We start from the raw sequence: 10,226 nt of genomic DNA, 5'->3' as shown, positions 1-10,226 counted from the left end.
TGGGTGGTTGGGCCACCTTGTCGCTTTTCTGAATTGAGTTGTGTAATCAGAAGGCAAAATAACTGGTTATCTGGTCATCATCGTCGCCTAAATTGGGAAGACGGAGAGGTGCCTGCATACAGTGTCCCTTTGCTATTGAGTCGTGCTACAGCTAACGTATCTGTTGTCTACGTGAGAGGGGAAGAGAAACCGGTCTACCTGTCCAAGGTTATATCGGCACCAGTTGTGGATTTGGAAATATACTGTCCTCCATTGAAACGTTTGGAAGGACCACGCCAACTGTGTCTCTTTCACGGCCTCGTTACCTGTGAATTATTCAGGTGTGCTCTCCAGAATGTTTATAAACTAAAAGCCTGAATACTGGAAGAAACAGAGAAAAACACGAAAGTCAATTTTGATTGATTCACATGCAATAAAATTTCTGGATACGATCTACAGAAACTACGAAACGTTGTGGATTACGATTCCAGCTCTGAAAGTGAAGGGGTTGACGAAGTTGATAATCTATTTCTTGAGCAAATAGAAGCATTGGAAACTACTTGACTTCGAGAATCGCGTCTATGAATACATCTCAACTGTTGAAAATATTGCCATACATCGATGTCTCGACTGACGGGGTTTATGCGGCAGATCAAATACCTAGGATTTAGCCGAGACGCTGTACAATCATGGCCAACACCGATGACCATACACAACCAGGTACCCACTGGCTTGTCTTCTACATCAACCCAAGAGGAGAGGGAATCTATTTCGACAGCTTCGGACTACCGTCTTCCGACCCCCGATTCAGGCATTTATTGCGACGAAATTGCCGATTATATAAATTCAATAATAAAAGACTTCAAGACTTTTCTTCTATTCTTTGCGGTCATTATTGTATCTGTATGTTACATTGGCTTTGTAATGATGATTCTTTACGTTCATTCCAATAACTCTTCACTACCAATACGAAACGGAAAGATAATATTATATTAACCATTTTTAAAAATATTGTTAAGAAAAATAAAAATAAATATCGAATGAATAAAAAATCATTCACTATGTTATCTGGTAACGGTAGAATTAAGAATCAGATTTGTACTCCGAAATGTGTATCTTAAATTTAATTATCTTGAATAAACGATTTTTCATTATCATAAAATTTTTATCTAATCATCTCAATCGCCCCGTCCACTTTCCACCCTCCATCATTCGCCCCGCCCACTTTCCACCCACCAACCCTCATCCAGACCCAGCACCAACCACCCCATTCACCCACCCAAACACCCATCACCCTCCATCATCCAGACCCAGCACCAACCACCCCATCCACCATCATCGTGGCCCTAAAATCTAGTGAGGTGCATGAACAACAATGGAATAGGAATTGGAATGAACAAACGATTGATTTGTCGAAAAAATTTGTAGGTTGCGTTAGAGTAAAAAGAAATAGATGATCTTGAAACAAGTGCAATTTGAAGATTATTCTTAACTTAGTCTGACCTTTGATGGAAACTTGAAGTTGTGTTGCATGATGGGTCATGTGCTGGTGCTATGTGGATATGAATTTTAGGCGAAAGGAATACCCTAGTGTCAGTGGAGCATACGGAGACGGAAACTGGCCGGAATCAAGATATAGCCACGCAATCCTGAGGCGAGATGGAGAGCAATAATCTTTTCCAACACATTTCAAAATACATCTGAGTCAGGATCCGGAATGAAGATGTCTCCAAGAAATTCAAGGAATATTCCTACTTTGCTCCAAATACCTATTGGTTCGTTCTGCTGCATTCTCAATTCTCTCTCCAGGAAGTTTAAGAATTTTGGAATTACTTATTTTATTTATTTTGCTCTAATAGTGAATCAAATAAATATTGCAGGGATGTAATCTATGGTTCAAAAACCTTTTATGAAGAATGCCTTTGGAAATCCCAAACCTTGTTTGAACAAAAAAAATCACAACTTAAGAATTAACAAACAAAATTTAGTGTCAGTACTCGATTTTGTTTGTTAATTCTTGAGTTTTGATTTCAGTACCATTCGAAGACGCTCCTGAGATGGAAATTTTTTGTCTCAAATATAGATTTAGTTGCTCCAAAAAAATTTTATTCTCTGTGTAAGCCAGAAATGTAATTGTTAGTCCTATTTATTCACTATTCTATACTGCCATGCATATTATGATTGACGGAAATGTTCGTTTTATGCGAAACAAGGGGGGGTAACTCAGGTACAGAGTATTTTTATCCTGAAATGGCACCCAGGCGTGCGAATGATCTACCTCTGGAGCCAAATGTTTCGTTGTCATGGAAAGCAAAGCAATTCATGTCTTGGTCATTTTTAACTGGCAATTTTTCGCTTCAAATTACATTCCTTTCAGAAGCTGTTTGCTTTTTGGGCTCAGTGTAGGGAAGAGCCTGGGAAGTCTACTGGATAACATGGTGCAAAATCTTTAAGGCATAATTCTGCAAAAGGTCCTAGGGAAAATACTATAAAAGTTCATAGGAAAAATTTGGTAAAATCTTGAATTTTACCTCAGGAGATTTAATAGAATTTTCCCCATGATATCAGACATGAAAAAATTTAATAGAAAAACGTAGTGAATTCGCTAGACAATTTTATTGGGCTTCTATGGAACTTTCTATTGGTTTTTGGCCATTTCTATTGAAATGTTTAATAGAGAATATCCTATAGAAAAAGTCAGTAGAGTTCAATTTTTCTATACAACACATTCTATTGAAATATTTTCCATAGAATCACTTGGGCTCAAATTTTACAAATTTTTTTTTTCATTTTCTTGATGGGAAAAAAGAGAAATTGAATGGAAAAACTTAGAAAATTCGAATATTTCATTAGAAGAAGGTGTTTACAAAAATTTAATTCGAGTGACTTTTTTACACAATATTTTCTATAGAATATTTCAATAGAAATGGTCAAAAACTAATAGAAAGTTTTACAGAAATCCAATAAAATCGTCTAGCGAATTCGCTAGGTTTTTCGAATGCATTTTTTGCAATTTTAATTTCACAGTATTTCTCCCTTAAGATTAGCAGGATTCTCTCCATAGTATTTCACAGTATTTCCTCCATAATCTCCTATAGTATAAAAATCATAAAATTTATGCAGAGAAAAAGTTTCTTACTCGTCTTACAAAATCTAATCTTCTCTCACAGCTTTAAAAATACAACTGAGTCAGGATCCGTACTGAAGATGTCTCGAAAAAACTCAAGGAGGATTTTCACAAAGAATAATATGTAATTGTACAAGAAAAAGTTCCGTGGAACATTCAGCATGACCTTGAGCAGAATCTTGAATTCTTGGAAAAATCCGGAGAGGTCATGTGTAGTGAGAGGACAAACAAAAATCAAGAACCTTATTTGAACCAAAAAAATCACAAGTTAAGAATTAACAAACAAAATCTAGTACTGACCATTCGAGGACAGATTCCAAATATAGATTCAGTCGTAAGATTCAGTCGTTCCAAAAAATTATTATTCTTTGTGTAAGCAAGAATAGTATATTTCTAACCTAGGGAGGGAAAATAAAGGATCCTTAGCCGTCAGTGCAATTACCAGCCGAACCGAAGGCGAGGTTGGTAAGCACGCGGCTGAGGGTCCTTTATTTTACTTCCCGTGGGTAGAACGCGATTTTCCGTCTCGGCGTAGGCGCAAAGTCAGAGTTCCCTCCCGCTTTGCGGGATGTAACTTTGAGCCCGCCGGGACGGAAATGTGATTTTAGCCCGATATATCGACTATTCTATACTGCCATGCATATTTCGATCGATAAAAATGTTCGTTTTATGCGAAACTAGGGAGAGTGACTCAGGTATAAACTATTATTATCCTGAAAATGCACTTTGTCGTGTAAATGATCTGCCTCTGGAGTCAAATATTTCATTACCGTGGATAGCAAAACAATTCGTCTGTTGGTATTTTTCAACTGGCAATTTTTTTGCTTCAAACAACACTTCATTGAAAAGTTGTTTGTTTTATTGCGCTCAGTGTAGGGAAGAGCTCGGGAAGTCTACTGGATAACATGATGCAAAATCTTCAAGGGATGATCCTGTAAGAGGTACTAGGGAAAATGCTATAGAAGTTCCTAGGAGAAATTTGACAAAATCCTAAATTTTATCGCAGGATATTCAACATAAATTTCCCCATGATAACACGCAGAAAAAAAAATCATAGAATTCTATTTTTCTCTACAACTCATTCTATTGAAATATTTTCTATATAATTTCTTCGGCTCTAATTTTCCAAGTTTTTTTGTTTGATTTTCTTGATGGAACGAAAATTCGAGCTGAAAAAATTCTATAAAAAATATTCCAATAGAAGAAGCTGTATAGAAAATTGAATTTTAGTGACTTTAGCTATACAAAATTTTCTATGGAACATTTTAATAGAAAAAGCCAAAAAATAATAGAAAGTTCTACAAAAATCCAATAGAAATGCCGAGTGAATTCTCTAGGTTTTTCGATTGAATGGTTTCAAACGTGATTTTACAGTATTTCTCCCTGGAGATTCAACTGAATTCTCTCCCTGATATTTTATAGTATTGACACTCTTATGGTTGTAAGGGATTCTAGGGAAATCCCTTCGCTCGCCGCGGGATCAACGGAAAAACTGCCGGACAAACCGTAAGTACGCAGAGAAAATGACCCAGTCGAGCCAATAGCTTCGAGTCAATTCATTTTTGTTAATAATTAGATATTTCGAGTCATTTTGGATTCATTAGAATTTCGGTTTTGCGTTCTAACGTTTTTTTAATATCATTTTTGTTGTTGTTATTGGGAATTTTGTTTTGCGTTCTGACGCCTCTTTCATAATTTTGGATTCGTTTTGTCTTTTCTTTTGCGTTTCACGCGTTCTGTTTTGTTAATTGGGTGGGGAAAAATTAACTATATAGGGTCGATAGAATTTTCGTGACTTAAGCCGAGATATTACCGAGCTGCGCGATCATTTTTGAGGATTTTTCCCTTCGTTTCGAATTTTCGGGGATTGTGTAGGAGTAGTTGGAATACTACCGCTCAATTAGTGGATTTTTGGGGTTTGGGAAGGGTTAGTTTTGGGTTAGGTGGAAGGTCACGCGATCAATCCCGACCGTTGCTTTCGCGTGAATCGCCAAGGTCGTTTGACTTCGATTTTTCTAATTGTTTTCATTTTTATCTAATTAAGTTTTGTTCGTTTCTTTTGTACTTCCATTCATTTTCCCAGCCCCGTGATCCAGAGAATACGACTCCGGAGAGGAGATTATAGTTAAATAGAAATTTTTCCTGAGTTAATAACCTACTCTGACATCCATTTCAATCGTTGTAGTAATTAATTTTTGTTTAGAGTTATTTAAATTTGAATTTCGTTAGAAAGAAATCCCGGTTACCGACCGTTATGTAATTGTTGCGCAATCCAGGTGCACGTGGCGCTATGTGCACGTCCCTCCCCGTGCGCCGAGCCGCCAGTGAATGGCAGTATCGATTCTCGCAGCGTCAGAGTGACCACGTGTTGAGTAGTTTGGACTTATTGTGCCGTTCGTGAATCGATTATTACTAACGAATTGGGAGTTATTGTTAGTGTAAGACAATAGTGGGTGAGTTAGGAACATTTTGAGCGACGTGAGTAACATATTGAGCGAGATTGAGGAGTTTTGACTGCGGCGTAGGCGAGTGGGAAATTGCGTGGTATTCGCTGGTGAGTTTCGCACATATGTTTGGTGTTGGAATTCGCATGTATCGGGTTAATGTCGCGTTCTTTTCTCATCTCAGGGTTTTTGGATTATAATTTATTGATTTTGAGGTCTTCCTCTATGCGATAGAGCCTAAATAATGCCAAATAATTGCTTTTATATCCTTATGCGCAATTCCGCTTCTCCACGTAATGGTGGGTTTTTCGTCTGTCTCTCACGTGACTATGGGATATTTTAATACCGTGAAATTCAGTGAGTATGTCAGGAGTACCGCGTCGAGATTTTGAGGATATAAAAGCCATGAAATTCTCGGTGTAGAGAGCCATCCTTGCGTTTACCGCCGAGTCGTTCATTTCGAGCTTCTTACCGTTTGGTCTTCGGTCGATTATGTACCGAGTAATTAGGGTTTCCATTGTATTAATGGACTCTCCGTGGTTTACAGACTTTTGTTGGTTTTGTTTCGATCTTCGTAGTTTTCTTTTGTGTAATTAGAAATATTTTGGGTTCACCACTGGCTCGTTCGCTTCGAGCTCTATGCCTCTTGGCCTTGCGATTGTACCTCGCTGAAAATATGCCGATTAATGGTTTTTTTTCACACTTCCGTTAATTTTTATATGCCCTGACATTTCATTAGGATTTATTCTGGTTCTCCATGCGTTTGTCGCCTCGGTTAGGGCGATTTTTCATGCGGTTTTTCGCCTCAAGGTCGCACGTCCGTGGAGTCTATGTGCCGCGTCCGTCGTTTTAGCTCCCACGTGTACGTTTTGTGAGGTATTTTTCCAAGCGCATCTGCGGGATTCAGACGCGTGGTTCTCCACGAACTTTCAGCGACCCTTTGGACTCTCTCAACCCGAAATTAGAACGACGGGGATAAACTAGAGGAGACAAACTACCAAAAAGGGCGCCAGTCCTTTTAACCGCCAAAGGACGCGGAGACGTGTTGGAACAGGCCGTGTCACAAGCAGACTCGAATTAAGTCTCAAACGGCCCCAAAATGGACGCCGGAGTGAATTTACTACGAGAATCACGCGTGCACTCACAATGTAATCCGACGCTCACCATAATTGCGCGAGAAATGCTCCAGGAAGCTCGTCTGGACCCTCTTAGCGGCAGCGACGTCTCGAAGTAGGCCGGAAGAAAATCCGGGCACCATACCACAACAATTCTTTATAACAAAAGAACCAACAAAAGATGCTCAAAGAGTGTTAAAGTGATTTTAATGCGCAGAGCGAGTTGACTATTCAAAAACCCAGCGAAGAGTGCTCGTCCAGGCCGTACATCGCCCCGAGGAACCTCTAAATCTTTCCTACCCCCACCCGATCACATGATGAAGCGCGGAGAATTCGGGTTATTCGATAATTTTGAATTTGGAATTTTAAAATTGTCCTAATACCCAATTCCTGAGTCCCAGAAAACTGAGACTTGCGCCTCGCGGTCGGTGGATGTGATCCGCGTTGAGCGGCGCAGAAGGCAATATAATCCGATGCTCCCTCAATGTTGTANTTGAGCGGCGCAGAAGGCAATATAATCCGATGCTCCCTCAATGTTGTAGCATCAGTTTTTCACTGGGCGGCCCTGTGCCACCGATCCATCGGTGAGGTGGTGGGGGTTCGCACGTAGAGGCCTGAGATGTCTGCTGGCGTGCGTCGATCGTCTCTCGCGTCCTTCGTGGTGTGAGTCTCCCAAACTCGGTGTGTGCGTGCTCGTCGGTGTGCTACTCCTCTGCTGTAGCGCCGTCTTGTAGCCATTCCCGATGCTCCGCTCCACTCCCCTCGTCCCGAAGCTCACGTAACCCACGGTGAGCGCGACCGACAGAGTTCGAGAAAATAATGAATAGAAGGTAAATAAAAGAAATAAAAAAAAATAAAATGACAATTGTGGCCCTGGGCGATCCGACTCCTCGCTGAGGTAAAAATACTAATTTTCCCCTCATGATCCGCGGTCAGTTCAGGCGAGGAACAGTACATGATTTTTTATCATGTTTATGCTCATGAGCCCGCGCATTTTCCGAGCATTATATTGCGTTTGTTATTTTTTTTTCTGGTCCTTCGTTTGCGTCTATGTCGCGCTACAGGCGCCGGACTTTCGGTCAGAATTATTATATTTGCCGAGTATTATGTTGGAAGTTTCGGAATTATTATTTTCTTGAGTATTGTCTTTTTTGCTAATTTAGCCTGAATTTCAATTTATGGATTTCTTTCAATTTTTTTTGTTTTGGACTCCTCCAACTGGAGCCTTTGTTCGATATATCCTGTGTTTTTTTGTTGCCAATCCTTCGATTTTTGGATTCTTTTTTTTTTAATGTTGTAATTACACTTTTATTTGGGTCTCTCTGCGTACATCACCTGATATTAATTACGGTGTGATATTATTGTGATATTATGGAATTATTATTATTATTTTTGATGGATATATGTATATATTTTTTGGTCTCTCTCTCTCACTCTCAGAGCGGACTATGGTTTTTTGAGGCGATTATTAGGTTTTTTTCTTTTTATTTGATTGCTGATATATATTTTTTTGTTTTGTGAAAACTGAACATAACGTCTTTTGTTGAATTTTAGAAACAATATAGACCCGTACATTTCAGCATTAAATTTCGGCCTTGCGTTTCTTTCTTTTAGGATAAGAGCCCAGTGACCCGTTCTCCACCTAAACCTACCCCTCTCTCCACAACCAACCCCCTGAGCAGCGCGAGCACCTTTCCACCTTTCCCTTGGCCCTTTATCTTTAAGTTTGGATTTCGGTCTGACGGATTTTTTGGATTTTGTTTTGTATCTTATGCTTTGAAATCCTTTCGGTTTGTTGCTTCCGTTCCTGAAAGAGCAACTGGCGCCCATTTCATCGAGTTTCTTCAGTTTTTGACTTCGCCGAGGGAAAAGAGCGAGATAACAGTCATTTTTATCCCCAGTAAAAATTGACCACGTTACAGTGGCGCCCGACGTGGGGCCCGGGTTCATTGGGCGCATAAATGCCATTAGTTCTGCTTGGTTGTGAGCCCCAAATTGCTAAGTTTAATTAGCCTATTTCTGAGTGAGAGACAAATAAAAAATTTTTTTGCGTTTAACGCCGATCTAATCTTTTAAATTTTGCGTTATGATTGATCGCTTAAAAATCCATATTCTGAGAGACTTGTTTCGAGAGTTGAGTCGGAATTTATCCGCAGTTTGTTCCGCTGAAAACTTCTCGGACGGTTTCCAAGATGAACCTTCTTAAAAGTCGAGTTGATTAACCTTGTGTCTAACGCTAATTCAAGATTTTGAATTTCTATCTTGCAAATCGTTGCCTCGAATTCTGTATTTCGGACTCTTTATTTTTACTCAGAGTTGAGTTGGAGTTAATCCCCAATCCTCTTCGATGAAATTCTCGGATGATGTCACCGGTGCCGAAATGGCGTAAACGCCTTTTGTTCTGCAGTACTGCCGAGATTCCTTTGGGAATTAACCTGTTGTTTTCATCATCGGTGCCAAGAAGTGCCAATTCTCTCATATTTCGTGAGTTTCAACACCTGATAATTTCGAATTAAATTCATTTTGGAGATGAAATAAAATTGAGGGAATATTCTAAAATATTCTCAACTATTTCGACGAGGATACCCGAGTTGCTCCGAGCCAAGCCGCGCCTTTGCGCGTAGTAGGAATAACCGCTTCCCTAGCCAGAGAGCATTCGAAGCCACATTCGCATTGACGCGAGACCGAGAGCTCCCCGAGTGGAAATTCTGTTCAAGTCTCGATCAGAAACTGATCAAGTCCGATCCGAAATTCTGATCAGGCATGTTACGCCTCTGCCTTATGTTTTTCCACTAGGGTTTCTCCGCCTTCCTTCATTAGGCATTAATTAAATTTAATTTTTTTGAGAGAAAAAATTAGTAACAATTCCCTATTCCGCTCCCAATGTCGCGTCAGGTGCTCTTACCATCTGAGCTAGCAGGACACTTACGAATTTCACTCTCAAATTGACTCATACCCGAGTGGAAATTCTGTTCAAGTCTCGATCAGAAACTGATCAAGTCCGATCCGAAATTCTGATCAGGCATGTTACGCCTCTGCCTTATGTTTTTCCACTAGGGTTTCTCCGCCTTCCTTCATTAGGCATTAATTAAATTTAATTTTTTTGAGAGAAAAAATTAGTAACAATTCCCTATTCCGCTCCCAATGTCGCGTCAGGTGCTCTTACCATCTGAGCTAGCAGGACACTTACGAATTTCACTCTCAAATTGACTCATACCCGAGTGGAAATTCTGTTCAAGTCTCGATCAGAAACTAATCAAGTCCGATCCGAAATTCTGATCAGGCATGTTACGCCTCTGCCTTATGTTTTTCCACTAGGGTCACTCCCATTCGGACAGTCGGACTGAACAGTCACTTTCACTTCTCGCTCCGCGATTCCGAGTTCAACATTTAATTCAAATTACGTTCCTCTTCTTCGAGTTATACTTGCCACTTCGACGATTCGTTCTTCGACAATTAGTTCCTTTCATATTCTTTTTTTTCCTGCGTCGATTTTGCGCACTGCGCGCTTGAGAATCCTTGCAACCTGCTGCCCTAAGAAGTTGTCCTCGGATGATGGAC

The sequence above is a fragment of the Diachasma alloeum genome, unplaced genomic scaffold (assembly GCF_001412515.2).
Source record: "Diachasma alloeum isolate Michigan unplaced genomic scaffold, Dall2.0 Dall_scaffold_01327, whole genome shotgun sequence".
Taxonomy (NCBI): Eukaryota; Metazoa; Arthropoda; class Insecta; order Hymenoptera; family Braconidae; genus Diachasma; species Diachasma alloeum.
The sequence above is the reverse complement of the archived record's forward strand: the minus strand, read 5'-3'. Positions refer to the sequence as shown.